This window comes from Episyrphus balteatus, chromosome 1 (genome assembly GCF_945859705.1).
Source record: "Episyrphus balteatus chromosome 1, idEpiBalt1.1, whole genome shotgun sequence".
Taxonomy (NCBI): domain Eukaryota; kingdom Metazoa; phylum Arthropoda; class Insecta; order Diptera; family Syrphidae; genus Episyrphus; species Episyrphus balteatus.
Window position 1 is genome coordinate 96,115,554 of NC_079134.1, and position 15,936 is coordinate 96,131,489.

A 15,936-nucleotide genomic window follows, 5' to 3' on the forward strand; every position below is an offset into this window, starting at 1 on the left:
TTTGTATTGTTTTAATTCTCTTTAACCAGCAGTGTAGCTAATATCTTTAATAAAATATATGAAGGGTCCAGGGGAAAAACGGCACATGCCCACTTTTTGTCAAAAATAAACAAATGATGAGGTCTTATAGTATTTACTGAGCACTATCTGATGGCATCCCTACCCTTCATATATATTAGGAAAGCTTTCTTCGGGGCAGCTATCGAGCGCTTCCAATGAGTTCTTAGAGGAAGTATTATTCCTTCTGATCAAATATCTTTTTTTTTTTTTTTATATATATATAATTTACGCCCACTAAAGGGAGTTAAATACCCTTAATATGTTAAACACAGTGCGAGCTTCAGGAAAATAGGAAGGGATTTAAAAGGAGAAACCGATTCATATTAGTTTTAAAACTCTGGACTTTCTGAGTTTTTAATTCTTCACAGAAAAACTAACAGATTTTCTTATTGAACTGTTTTATGAAGAAACCTTATTAAAATCATCAATTAATAAGGTTTTTCCATAGAGATTTCTTATTATTTTCATGGAGAAAATCTTTTTAAAATTTTAATAAACATTTCACAAAAATTGTGACCAATACTTTTATAGTGAGTTGGTATAGGTTGCAGATGTGCGACTAGAGAGTTGAAGTCTTCAGTTTTTCTTAGCAAAACCTTACAAGTGCATATTTTAAAACAAAAAGGAAAACCCGATTGTTTAAATAATATTTTCTTCTTAAATGAAAACCATAAGGAAATCTTATTGTTTTTGTTCTATTTTATATGGTCTAGTTTTCTCTCTGGAAGAATAGAAGATGGTCCTGCAGCCAAATTTTGTGTAAAATTCAACAGTTTCATTAAATTCTTTAGCTGCTTTGTCTATTTCAGTCGAAGAATCCTTGGAAAGAACCGAAAACTCTTCTAGTATATTTTTATTGTTTCTCCAAGGCCCATTACATAGAAATCGAGAAAAGGATTGAAAACTGTTACGCGAAAATATTCTTTTCTGTACTTTGAACCTAAAGGTTCGAATTATTCTTTTGTCGTTTCACTATTCTCTTATGTTTAACGACTATGTCAAGGACTTCAGCTATTTTTTCGCATCTTCAAAAAATTTCGAAAATGAGTCGTTTTCTCCCCGTTTAATTTTTAGTTGATCCCTTAAATCTTTCGCGAGATTCTTAGCTTGGACCAAGTCTAAATTTACGCCTTGAAACTACGACTTAATGACAACGAGAGTTGGTAAACCATATTTATAACCTTTAAGCTAATCAAGAACTCGAAATCCATATCGTTTTTTAAGTTCTTTGCATCACCTTCCAATGTTCTTATTTGGTCTAGAGTCTCGAACACAAACGGAAATAGCTCCTCAAAGCCTGGTATGTTGAGATCCATCGCATCAGAATCAGATCCCTGTGAATACTAATTAAACTTAATTCAAGTAGGAAGTAGGGACTAGGGACTCAATTTCAGAGTGCGTTTCTTTAACTTATTTGTTCATGACTGGTTATGTTTAACAATTATCGATCCCAATGGGGAACGCCACTGTGTGGGTTATATTATGGGGCAATTCAAAATTTAATTTTTAAATTTTCATTTTATGTATAATATGTATAGTATATATATATACTTACAGTTTAGGTAGTATTTACAAATTTTTGCAATTCGGCCGCTTACCATATTTACCTTAATATAAACACACAAACTGAATTTGAAAACGAAAATCTTTTAAAAATCTTTTCAGAGGCATCTTTGTTAGATCTACAGAAAAAATCTTTCTTAACTATTTTGCAAATGAATGTTGATAAGATAGGCATTAACTATTCTTCATCTTATGTTGTAGCGATACAGGAAGATGCTATCCACTGTGGTGATTTGAAAGGTACTTAGTGCCCATTCAATCTCATTTCCCGAAGAGAAAACTCTTCTAGTCTTGTTGTTCAGGTTTAGAAGTTAGTTAGTCTGCTTTGTCTGCTTTTACATGAAGACGCAAGAGTCAAGATTCAATGAAGAGTAAGGGAGAAAGAAAGTTCGAAAAAGAGGGATGGAAGATTTTTTACCCTGTGAGTCCCCGGTCGAAAATTTTGAGACTCATTTTGACGTCTCTCTTTGATCTTGTTCTTTTTTTTGCTGTTTTGCTTTAATTGATTTCGTCAGTGGCAGAGTTCGCTTCGTCGGATGTATATTATTTGGGTGTATACTAACTTTTGTTAATTTATTTAAATGTTTTCGTTGCACATAGAGCCCCCTGATGTTGTTTTTTGTATATTTTGGTGCTTTTTTTTAAATAAAAATAGATACGAAAACAAGAACAAGATAAAATAAAAAAAATAGCTGTCAAATTTGCGTCTTATAAAAATTACTTCGTGTAGAAGCGCGCGACGCACCGAAGGGAAAATCAAAAGGAAATTCGAAGATAATTTCTGCGCCTTGCGTCTTCATGTAAAAGCAGACTTTTACATGAAGACGCAAGGCGCAGAATTTATCTTCGAATTTCCTTTTGATTTTCCCTTCGGTAAGTCGCGCGCTTCTACACGTAGTAATTTTTATAAGACGCAAATTTGACAGCTATTTTTTTTATTTTATCTTGTTCTCGTTTTCGTATCTATTTTTATTTAAAAAAAAGCACCAAAATATACAAAAAACAACATCAGGGGGCTCTATGTGCAACAAAAACATTTAAATAAATTAATAAAAGTTAGTATACAACCAAATAATATACATCCGACGAAGCGAACTCTGCCACCGACGAAATCAATTAAAGCAAAACAGCAAAAAAAAGAACAAGATCAAAGAGAGACGTCAAAATGAGTCTCAAAATTTTCGACCGGAGACTCACAGGGTAAAAAATCTTCCATCCCTCTTTTTCGAACTTTCTTTCTCCCTTACTCTTCATTGAATCTTGACTCTTGCGTCTTCATGTAAAAGCAGATTTAGTTTCTCTATTAAATAACGTAATGCATAAAAGGTTCTGGAAAAAGAGTTATAAGCAAAGATGGTTGTTCTTCGTTTTCAGTCAAACTGCCATCCGGTTAACGTGACGCTAATTCAAATCCAACCAATAACGTTAGTTTTTTCACTGTTGCAGTAGTGCAAGACGAATAAAGTTTATATTATTTCTGATCATGATGTGTACCAAATTAGAATATTTACTTGTTAGATTATGTTCTTGACTCGTTAAACCAGGTTTCTTGGTTCAGCATTAAACCAAAGTTATCCGCTGTTTTCGTATCTTCATCTCATCAACTGGACTTCCCTTTTCTTCTACGAGACATTCGGGAATGGCTAGCAGTTGCAAAGAGGTAGGGTTGAATGAATAAATCAATGTTGTGTGGGGGGAAGTTGCACTGCGACCTTTAAGGTCTATTGTGGCCCCAAATTAGGCTACAAGTTACTTCTTACAGCATGGTATCCAGTTTGATACTTTTTAGGTATTTGATTAGCTAGAGTATTTCTATCGACGGTAGAACTTTATGCTACCTGGTACTGGCCCGGGTGTCTGTGTCGTTGGTGCAGCAGTGCTTCACAGTTGCCCAGTATGAGTTCTGGTGTCTCATCATTATTATTGCAGAATCTAGAGGTGGCACTGTCTGGCAGGCCAAGATTGTTAAGGTGTTTTCTCAATTTGCAGTGGCATGTGAGGATTTCTGTTGTTATTCTCAGGTTGTTTCTACTCAGATTGATGCAGGTTTTAAATGTTTTTTGGTTGTAATTCCCAAGTCGTAATTTTGACTGCCTGAGTTTAGGAGTTTCTTTCCAAATTTTAGTTCTTTTGGCCTCCTCTTAGTTTTTTATCATTTGTTTGATCGTGCTGTCTCCAATTTCGCAATATAGTTCTGGGCCCTTAAGAGATGCTGTTGCACCTGCTTTTGCTAAGGAGTCTGCTACTTCGTTCCCTTGTACTCCAACATGTCCGTGTTATTTTATTTGCCTTGCCAAGCTTGTTCAGATTTTTCACACATTCCCATACAAGTTTGGAGTTGATGGCGTATGAGTTTATTGCTTTTAGTGCGGCTTGACTATCTGGCATGATGGCAATGTGTTGGTTTTCATATTTTCTTTCGAGATTTTGCTCTGCGCAATTATCTATAGCGTTGATTTCCGCTTGCAAAATGCTAGGAAACTGTCCCATTTCCCTGCTCCAGTTCCATCAGCTGTTCTTGTCCATTATTGTACCACTTGATGGCGTTTGCATTGAAAGTGTAGTTCGTGGATTCACTTACCCACTCTGCCTTGGTACTAAACTGTGTTTGAAAGTTTTTCTCGAAATGTATTTCTTGATCATGCAATCTCTTGGGATGTCAAGGAGGTTTTTAACTGCGGTGTTCGATATTAAGTCCCTTTCTTTGAGACCTATACTCTTGGCGGTACCAGTTCCATCCTTTGTAATTCTCAAGATTGTTCCGTTAGCAGTACTACTTATTACTTCATGTAGTGGTGTCAAGTGGAGAATGACTTCAATTGCTACTGTAGGGCAATTCTCATTGAGCCAGTAATACATAAGCAGGCCAATCTTTGAACTTTGTTAAATGTCTTTTTATTTGTAACCAGTTCGGCTCTTTTGTGCCAAACGACCGCCCCGTAGTTGATAGTAGGTCTCACCATCATGGTATACATTCCCCTTAGGATACTTGGTTTACACGCCCATGATCTATTTGCCAGTCTACGGCATATCATGAGGGCTTTTGTGGCTTTCCCGGCTGTTATTTCAAAGTCTTTATTCCAGAGGAGTTTACTGTCTAGTGTGATACCTAGATATTTTACCTCTCTCTTTAGTTCAATGACCTTACCAGCTAGCTTGAAAGGTTTGAAATGAGGTAAAAGCCGTTTCCTAGTGAATGGTACAATTGTAGTTTTTGCTCCACCGTTAAACTGCTTGTAACTGAAAGTCCTCTTTGGATGATATCGCAAAGGGTCTCCTCGAACTTTCCGTAGGCGGTTATTACAATATCTTCGGCAAAACCAAGACATCGAATACCCAGGGATGTTAGATGTTCCAGTAATTCATCTACTACAAGACTCCACAGCAAGGGTGATAGTTCCCCTCCTTGTGGACAGCCTCTTGTTCTGATGATTTTCTGTGTTGTTACACCTGTAATTGCCTCTGTCGTTCTTGTGCTCAACATTTTCTCAATCCACTTTACTATGGTGAGGAGAACACACTTTCTTACAAAAGCCTTATGTCTTTTTCTTTCACTCCAATGAGAGTGCCCTTTTAGTACTTATTTTTGCACTTTTGAAGGTTTTGTGTTCTTTGACGCCACAAAAGTGTAAAAAAAAAATTACTCCGGAGTAATTTTAGTACTACGGAGTACCCCGGATTTACTCCACATTTGATACTGATTCATGAGAAGTGTTATCGAAGGCCCCCTCTATATCTAGGAAGGCGCATAGTGCAGTTTCTTTAACATTTAATGTTTGTGCGGTGTTTCTTAATTCGTATAGAGCAGTTTCAGTTGACTTATCTGCCCTGTAGGCATGCTGGCGACTATTCAGAGGCATTTTTATGACTACTTATGATCTTATGAACTTGTCAATTAATTTTTAAAATGTCTATCGAGAGGGAGCTTCCCGGAAAATGAGTATTTAGCAACAGTCTTGACTTTTGCTCTTCGTTTTCAGTAAAACTGCCGTCCGGTTTACGCAGAGCTAGTTATTTTATAGTTTTTTCTTTTGTTAGTACTTTATGCAGTCTTGCTGCAGCAGGAGTAGATATTCTCATTGAAGGTCCTAAAACTGTTTCTTTTGACTCTTCTTATTTCTTTTAGTCAGTTCTGTTTTGTAATGATTCGACTATCCGGTTCTTTTCGCTTCATTAAAGAGTTTTCTTACATTGAATCTTAGTTTTGACAGATTTTTGTTCCACCAAGGTGCATTTTCCTGTCTTTTCATGGGCTTTATAAAGCAACTAAGTTCGAACGCTTAATTTATTGCCCCACTGACCTCATTAACTATTGCTCCAACTCATAGTGATTTGTTGTCGTTCTAGATGGACAAATTTGATCAATCTTAAGAGCAGTTTTGTAGATGTTCCAGTTATTTTTTCTTGAATTTATTCGAGAGGTATTCTCTGTTTGAAGGCCTTCAAGGTTAAACGTTATGATTCTATGATCAGAAAGTGAGGGTTTGTTGGAAACTTTGCAATCTTTTATTAAGCTGCTTACGTTCGGGATTCCGAATGTCAAGTCTAATACTTCATTTCTAGTTCTAGATACAAAAGTATGGGTTTTCCCTACATTGAACTTATCTTCATATTTTTCTATAATACAATTTAAAAGGTACTCACCCCTTTGATTAATATCGGAACTACCCCACGTTGTATGGTGAGCGTTGGCGTCTCATCCAATCAACAACAGTAGTTTTTTAATGTTGCAGTAGTCAACCAGCTTCTGTACTTCAGCTGGCGGTATGTCGTCATCATCAGTGTATTGGAACAAGGTCCCGACTCAAATTCTGAAAGACATATAAAATTTATATTATTTCAGTTGATTATGCATGATAGGATTTACTGGAGCCCTTGTTGGGGTTTGGTTGGTGGTTGGTTTATGGGGTCAGATGTAGTTGGATCATTATCTTGATGTTGCGTATTTGCCTCTATATCTTGTGATGTATTTTTCTTGAAGCCTGTAACGGGGATTTTCCGAAACTTATAGTGCAGTTTGTGACCTGCATCTGTGATGGTTTTGGCAGAGTTGGTGTCGATTTTTGCCACCAGTAGCTTACCTTTGCATTCCGCCTTGCTCTTGATGATTTTCCATCTTTTAACACAAAGTCCATCATTTTGAGCTTCAATCAGGGCCAAGCATTTCTGGTTCTCCTGATCCTTACTTCTTGGAAGGAACATTGTTGTTGTATCCAACTTGGCAATGTTTTCTCTCAAGCCTGCAACCAGAGCAGTGCCCTTTCAAGTGCTAAGTCTTCTGGTTTTCTCTTTAAGCCATTCCGCTGTTTGTTGACCAGCACAGTCTACAACGAGCAGGCCTGTCTTAAAGTGAAGCCCATTAAACTGTAGCTTGTGTTTCCAGCCCAGAGACACTTCCTCAATGATCGCCTCCTCGAGTGCTGTCAGTTCGTCGGTACCAAGAGTTGGGTCGGGGTATTCTTTTGGTGTTATTGGCGTACGACAGTGGTATCTGTTTAGCGCGGTGTTTGATCCCGCTCCTGCTGAGTTGCCCAATCTTAGTTTTTTCACCTCTTTCCTTTGGAGAGGGGCAATATGGTGATATTTCCTCTTACCATGTCCATGGCTTTTGAGGGATTCAGCTTTAAGCTCATCTCTCCTTTGCTCCACCCTCCTTTTGGCTTCTTCAGGGGTTTTCCTTGCGCCAAAAGATCGAGGTAACCCATTGTAGCCGCTCTACTTAGACCTTTCCTGAAGGGGTCATCCAGGCCACCTGGTTCGCCCAGTTTCGGAGGGATTCTATCTTTTTCCTTCTGGATTTTGTATGACATCTTTTTGGATTTTTAGGAAGCTGATTTTGAAGATGGGGTATTCCCATCCCTGGTGTCATCTTAAGCTTTGGTTATCAGCCCAATTCTGCTATTCGATTCACGTGAAAGTCTAAAATAAGAAGCGTTTAAAAGGTGGTTAAAATTAAATTTACACAGTTTGTTTTTTCTTTAAAATTACTTAAACAGACGGGAAAAACCCTTTGTTATCAGTTTTAGAAGTTTTTCAAAGCCAAAGCCAATTTGACTTGATTCAGAAAGAGAATCCCCTCGGATCAAGATTTATATCGAAATTTATCAATTTTTTTCTTAAAACACTTTATGTAGCAGTTGCTAGTACTTAACTTATTCAAAATAAACTCAATATTTTCATCTTCCCCCCTGTTTTTGCCAAAACAAATCCACCTTTCAAAAAGTCGTTCATTTTTTCTGGTCCGACTTTGGCCTACAAAAAGTCAAATATTTTGAAGGTTAGCAAAAGTAAGCAATGAAACTAAACGTGTTCTCAAAGAACAATAACAACACAAGATAATGCCATAAACCATTGTGCTACAATTTGCTACTACAACTTTGTAGGCTTAATTTAGATGAAATTTTATGCCTTAAAAAGGAACTTTTTTCGATAATTCACTAAAATTCAAATTTATTTAAAAAAGTAAATATAACTACTCATACAAGTTCTCAATGTATCCATGATTATTATTCACAAATAAAAAAAAAATAAAACTTTGGTACTTTTCTAACACGAACCAAATGAATATGCACAAAAATAAAACCTCGAGCTATCACAATGACTAAAATTAAAAACAGCCAAAAACAGTAATTTAACCTATGCTTGACCAGCTCCATAGCTTAGAAGATCAATATTGCATTTTTGTTTTTTTTTTTATTTTTGTTACTAGTCAACGCATTGTGCGCCGCCCGGGGGTATCCCGCTGAATGAGGAACTTTCTAATTGTTGTTTTTTGAGACCAATAACGGATTTTTCCGAATTAAAAATTTAGTTTTTGAACTGGTTCCACAAAAGTCTTGGCAATGTTGATGTCGATTTTTGCCACTAGCAACATGCCTTCCTTCTTGTTCTTGATGATTTTCCAGACTTCAGACCTTTTAAATGATGTATATAAGTATATTGTTTAAGAGGCCTCTGGAAAAAAGTTCGAACTCCGATTCGAAGATTCGTATCTTCGAATAAAAAATGAAATAGAAAAAACTCAGTCCTAAGAACATGTTTGAACTTCGATCGAACATCGTTTGTTAGGGATACAAGAAAAAAAGAAATAGAAAGAAGAAAAGAAGTAGATACGTGTAGAGCTCTCACAACCAGTTTTTTTTTTGTTCGTTTGCACGATTTACTTTTTTGTGAAGAAGAAGAAGCGGTGCCCACACCAAAGTGTACCGTTTTTATTGTTACACATCGTTTCGTCTGGGTATAGGAAATCAAGTATTCGTTTTTTTTTTTTTTTTTGGGAAAAAAGGATACATTATATATTTTGGTTTTGTAATGTGGTGCGCGAAGCACTTTTTGTCATGTTTTTTTTTTTGTCTTTTTTTTCGTTATGAAGTAATGACAGTTGAGTAATTTTTTTTTGCAATTTTATCTCGAACACGCTAACTAGAATGCGATTAGGTTTTAGGACAATGTTGTGGTAGGTAAGGGAGCCAGGTAGGTATGGACATGTTTTCAATTTTAGGTGTTTCTTAATTGAAGGGTTTTTTTTTTTAAATTATTTAATATCTAGGTTGGTAAGTATAATTATAAACTGAATAATTTGAACTATTGAATAAGTTCATTTACAATTTTTAAATACCTACCATACCTCTTTTCAACTAATATTTCCATTTATTATTGCATGCGGATGCGAATGATTTTAGATAAGTAGGTACTTTTTTGTTTTCTTTTTTTTGTTTGCAGTCTTGTTCTGGGACTAAATATGGAAATGAACACTGAATGATTTTATGTATGAGATAAGGAAATAGTTTTTCTTTTATGTTTCCGTATAAAACTAATAAACCTAACTCTTTCGCTTACTGAAATTATTATAATTATGTTTTTTTTTTTTGCAGTAGTGTTACAAACTGCTGCGACCGCAATAAGTGGAGGAAATAAAACGAGACGATCATTTCTGGAACAATTATTTTTTCAAAATTTTACAATAATTCGCTTCTTCCTGAATTTGTTGTTGATCTTCGAATTCCTCGTGGAATGCCAATAAGGAAACCCACAGAAGAAAATGGATGAATTCAAATATTTTCTGTTTATTTTTTTATCTGTTTGGTGTAATGTGCAATCTCATTCAAAACTGTGACAGACATGGGTTTTTCATGAAATGATTATTCAAAAATAGGGCCAAAAATGAAAAATCCGCCCAGACCATGTTCTAATTTTATTCATTACCTTTAAATTGACATATATATCATATGTGTTTTCCACTTCAGTTTCTAATAAACTATACAAGAAAAAAATTGTTTTCGGCTATTTTGCAAAAACTGTTATTGAAATATTAATATAAGGTATGAACTAAATTTAAAAAGTAAAAATGTGGCTAGACCATGTTTTAGATTAAATGTCAATCTTTCATTAGCAAATTAGTTTTTTGCAATAAGTGTTCTGTGGACCTCACAAACTGTGCAGAAAATTTCCGAATTTCTCGTTTTTCTTAAAATTTTGTACGGAGGCCTCTTAAAGTGTGTTTTACTAATTTGGCATTTTTTGGGCTTTGTTTTTAAAATTTTTGTCTTTTTTTTAAAGAATATGAATCTATGAATCCTTAATCATAGATCTGACACCTTTTTTGTCATGAATTTAGCCCAACTTCTAGCTTATATACTGTTTTGAAAATGAAAATTCTATTTTAACGCCTATTCTCGCCATTTTGAATATAAAAAAGTTGGCAGCTTTTTCTTATTCTCCATACTATTATCATTCAGTGTACCAATTTTCATGACTTTTCATCCAGAATTTTTACGCCAAAAACGACCAATGGCACCACCGTGCGGCGGTGCTATCCCTTCTTTTGCTTTTCGAAGAACTGTTTGTATTTCATCACAGATATTGTGCATTGAATCTAGTTTAGCATCACATATAAATGGTTCGGCATACGAAAACGAAAGGTGAGTTTCATTTTGTAGTAGGTTCATGCATGTAGTGCTTGACTGCTAACCTTGAGGTGTGGGTTCGAGCCCTACCTCAGGCAGCATTCTTTTCTTTATCCCCCAGCTTGGAAGCCACCCGTGGGATTATATGAGGTAATAATTAATCATCTTATTTTCAATTCACTGTAACAACAAAAAACTTCTTTCCTATCTTTCTATATCTTCTAACTAGTGCCGTGCAGTATGCATTTATAAGAGTTTAGGTCTTTAGTTAAAATTATTATGAAATAAATAGAGAACTCATTCGCAGATGCTCCAGAACCTATAATATGCTTTGAACCATTTATTTCTTTTTCTATTCTCCAGAATTCCTCTGTGTTTTTTGTCAATCCTAAAGATAGTGCTTGACTAGTTTCATAGTTTATTTTCTTTGAGAGAGAGAGGATTTTTGTATTTGATAATTGATTGTATATACCATTGCCGAAGTTTGTTATTGTATGCGTTACGTCGCATTGCATTAAGGCGAACGATTTTTTTCTGGCATTCATGCACTTCCTACTCCCTGTCATTTTTGTTTAAACGTTTTAATTGGATTTTGACTTCTGTCATGTGTAGTATTCCTGACGCATGCTATTATTTGATCTGAGAAAGCATTTGAAGTCTCCTGAATTGAAGTTATCCTAGAAATGACTTCATCCAATGAATGCTGATAGGAATCAACATTTTTGTTATTCCATTTCAAACGCGGAATTACCTCAAGATTTCTCTCTTGGATCAGTAAAGCTCTTAGATAAAACTTTAAATTTGGCGATAAGATCTATCCATTCGTTGTTGACGCAGCAATAGTCGGTAACGGATTTTCCCTGCTCTCTTTCTATATCTCCTTCGGTGCATCCATTTAAAACAATACTGTCATACATAAAGTGATGTATCAACTCGAGTTACAGCTAACTCGAGTCAACTCGAGTTACAGCTAACTCGAGTCAACTCGAGTTACAAAATTCAACTAGAGTTGTAAAACGTCGAACAAAACAAACCAAGTTCTCTTCTCACCACATACCTAACTCGAATACAATTGACTCGACTACAGCTAACTTCACTGAACATGAGCACTAGAGTAACCGCAAGAAATCGATTTTCGAAATTTGGTCGGGGGAACCCCATAAAATGTTCCGCCTTTGCAGATTTTTAGATAGAAGAAATTTCAGCTCGATTGGATAAGTCTAAATGGTGCCGACACTCGCTCAAAGTATCAAAAATCTCTGTTTTTTCACTGTTTTTCGCAGAAAATTTGCTCTAGCTCCCAAACAGATGGGGTTAAATTAAAGGTAGTGTTGTTACACATAACTCAGATGCTTATTTTGTTTAGTTTTACTAAAAAAAAATATTGTCATCAATTTAAATTTTCAGTACTTACCTCAAAAAGAACCGAAGTGCAAACTCGATTTAAAATGAAACTTTTTTTTTAACTGTTTTAACAAAAAAACGAAACATTTAACAGATTTCTAAAAAAAAAAACAAAATACTTATGCCCACTTTTCACGAGTCTATTTTAGCCGCACGATATGTCGTTCGACTAGGATTTTTCTATAGGGATTGTCACTTTAGTCGCCTGCGAATTAGGTTCACACGAGTCGAAAAGCTTCGCACGGCAAAAATCGACTCGTGAAAAGTCCTCATTACATTTCTTATACATAATTAATTAAGTAAATACTTAAAACAAATGTATCAAGAGATTTACTTAAAGTAGTTTTGGAAGCATCAGGATAAAATTTTCGGCACTCACTGACTACTTGAAGTACATATTGTTTTTGTTCCTCATCTTTAGTTAAAAGGTTATTAAAATCGGTTATTAATTTGACTCCTCTTTCTGCCATGTCATTTACGACTTTATGTGATTGCACTTTTTTAAAGCCTTCTTTAAAATGCGGGTTTCCCGGCAAAAGATTTGGAGGTGCTTTGAGAAAACTTGTGTCTATTTTCAATCGGCTGAAAAAGTTCAATGTTTCCTTGTTCACAATATTTTTCATCCTTTAAATTTAATTTTACAATTCGCAAATTAAAAAATAGTGTTATTTGATGAGACGGACGATTAAAAAATTGCGTTATTTCGACATTAAACTTCATAAAAAAAGCAACAAATATGTATTTTACAACTGCATTTTATTTATTTTTTTTTCTATAAAAAAAACATAGCAGGTTCAACCCCCAATGGGTGCCTTTTTTGTTTTTTTTTTTTCAGTCAATTACTCTGTGCTACTATTGTTGATAAAATTATTATATATTATTATATATTATACGAGATACCTTTCTATAACATAGAAAGTTTCATTTTAAATCGAGTTTGCACTTCAGCTCTTTTTGAGGTAAGTACTGAAAATTTAAATTGATGAGAATATTTTTTTTATTAGTAAAACTAAACAACTTTAGCATCTGAGTTATGTGTAACAACACTACCTTTAATTGTTTACATAAAAAGTGAAAATAACCCCATCTGTTTGGGAGCTAGAGCTAATTTTCTTCCAAAAACAGTGAAAAAACAGAAATTTTTGATACTTTGAGCGAGTGTCGGCACCATTTAGACTTATCCAATCGAGCCGAAATTTTGGCTATCTAAAAATCTGCAAAAACGGAACATTTGATGGGGTTCCCCCGAAAAAAAATCTAGAAAAAATTTTGTCTATGGGAGTTGCGGTCACTCCAATGAGCTTCAGTGCTCGTTTGCACATTTGACTATGAAAACGATTTCTATTAAAATTAACACGTACCTAGTTCCGATTTTGGTTTAACTTATTAGTTCCTTTTTTTAAAAACTTATTGTTATTTATATTTTTTACTGTTTTTGAATGAATTTATTTTAATATTTTTAAATAAATTAATAATACAAATACATACATACATCCAAGTTAAATGAAAACAGCAAATTGATGGGGCTTTCTTTCAATTTTCTGAGAAATGACAAAAAGTGTTTTTATCCCCTTTTGAAAAGTAACTCTTTAATTACACTGTGTTCGAAAATGGACAGAGGGCTCTCATATCTTCTAAAGATAATTCGAGTATGCTGAACAAGATGGCGAACTTAGTTTTTCTGGATTAGGTCAAATAAGAAAGATTTTTACGTTTGAAATTTTGTTTGCACATGCCAAAACTGAGGGTATAAAACACCATATATTTTCCAATTTTTGATTTTTATCGATGAAAAATGATGGAAAATCTATTTTTTTGGAAGTATTATTCGTAAAAGAAGTTATTATGAAAAAAAATCTGTTGAATGACATTTTAAATCATTATTTTATGGCAAAAAAACCTCGATTTTTCTTCAATTTTTTTTTTATATTTTTCGTATTACTTAAATTAAAATGCAGCACTCGGTGCCAACGATTTGATCTTGTATTTCAGGATAGAATTTGGCTTTGTTTACAAATACGAATACCTATCTACAATAATGGTTAAGCTTAAGAGTGAAAAAGTAGCAGTAAAATGCTGTTTTTTTTTTCAATTTTTTAGTTTATAAAATAAAAAAATTACAAAATGTTTAAATGCAATACATATGTAGGGGAAGTGGGGGCAAAATCGTTTTCTTACTATGTTGTATAAATAATGAAACTGGCAAAACTTGCAATATGAAAAAGTGGCTTTTAGTATGATCGACCAAGTCTGAAAGTATGAGCATGTTTGGTAGAAACGCCGAAAAGTTACTTTTGTGATTTTTCAACAAATCGTTACCGTTTATGTTAAAAGTAAGTTGTACTTTTAACCGTGAGATAGTTAAAGTTTTTAACTTATTCTTTATAATGAAAGTTGGATATTCAAGAGTTTTTTTTTTGTGAAAGAATGAATCCTAAAGGTTTGAGCCTTAAGATTAAAAATATTCTATAGAATATCAGGTAAGATCGGAAGGGGGCAAAACTCCCATGGGCTCAAGTAGCTAAAAAAATAAATAAAAAATAGATGACCGTTAAAGGGGTCAAAACAGATAAGAGACAGGCACCAAATAACTGTAAGTGATGATTGTTCTACTTGCAGCTGCTTTAAAAATTCAAATCAAAAGGCTGATGCTTAAAATGCCCTTTATATGTACCAAATGGCCCCACAAAGAATGTGCTGTGGTGGAAACCGATGAAGATAAACCATACGAGTGTGATTATTGCGAAAAGATTCCATTTTCAAAAAAAGAAACTGTCATACTACCAACAAAATTTGATATTACATAAAAACCCGCTTAAGAGAAACCCTCTTAAGAGAAAAACCCGCTTATCTGAAACACTTTTCTGATCTTTAAATATTTTCTTCAGTTAAACGGGGTTCGTTTAACTGAAAAACCCTCTTAAGTTAAAGATGGACTGTGACAAATATATTATGTGTATATAAGCTCATATAATGCAGATGCAAGTATTAGTATAAATATATTTTAATTTTAAAACAAATTTAAAGAAAAATGAGTTTTTAAACTCAAAAAAAATTTAAATAAAAATATTTATACCATGCCTGATTTTTTAATTAAATATCTACATCTACATATGTTTAGTATTCCTGAGAACTAACACATAAAAGGTGTGTACACAAAAATGTTGAGTTTTTGCATACATTTGTACCTTTATAGTTAAAAAATGTAAGAAAAAGTGAAAGAAAATTCGACGTTTTTTTTGCCATAAAATAATGATTTAAATAGTTATTCGACAGATTTTTTTTCTCAAATAACTTCTTTTACGTATAAAACTTCCAAAAAAATAGATTATCCATCATTTTTCATCGATACAAAATCAAAAATTGGAAAATATATGGTGTTTTATACCCTCAGTTTTAGCATGTGCAAACAAAATTTCAAACGAAAAAATCTTTCTTATTTGACCTAATCCAGAAAAACTAAGTTCGCCATACTCTAATTATCTTTAGTAGATATGAGAGCCCTCTGTCGGTTTTTTGAACTATCACAGTGTTATTATTGTTCTTTTTTTAAATTATTTTATTTTAGAAGTGAAAACTATTTTAGTAACGTAGTGATTTGAAACACGATGAAACGAAAAAGCGACAGGAAAAATCAATTCGATATAACTTTAAACTATAATTGTACAAAATTACAATTAATTTCATATTCAAAATCTTTAGATAACGGTAAAAAGATGCTTTTTTTCTAAACACGTAATATCTTCTGATCTTGAGCACATACAAATTTGATTTAACTTTAAAACGCATGCTGATATTGTGACCTTTCATTTGATGTGTCACAAATAACTTTAAAAGCTCTACAAGTTATACAATGTTAAATTGAAAAACTTGAAAAATACCTCAAAGCACCTGTGGAGATTTGTGGAGATCTGTTGCCGATGACCAGTCACCAGTGTAGGAAGTACTGTAATCTCAGTTTAAAATTTCGATATGGCTGACTTTAAAAAAATCTTACTTTTTT

The 15,936-nt window shown here is 33.9% G+C and overlaps 1 protein-coding gene across 9 annotated transcripts in view; it reads left to right on the forward strand.

The window, feature by feature from the left end:
- Nucleotides 1-15,936, forward strand: part of LOC129906160 (protein 4.1 homolog) — a 232,518-nt gene that overhangs the window by 166,870 nt on the left and 49,712 nt on the right. The window lies entirely within an intron of this gene.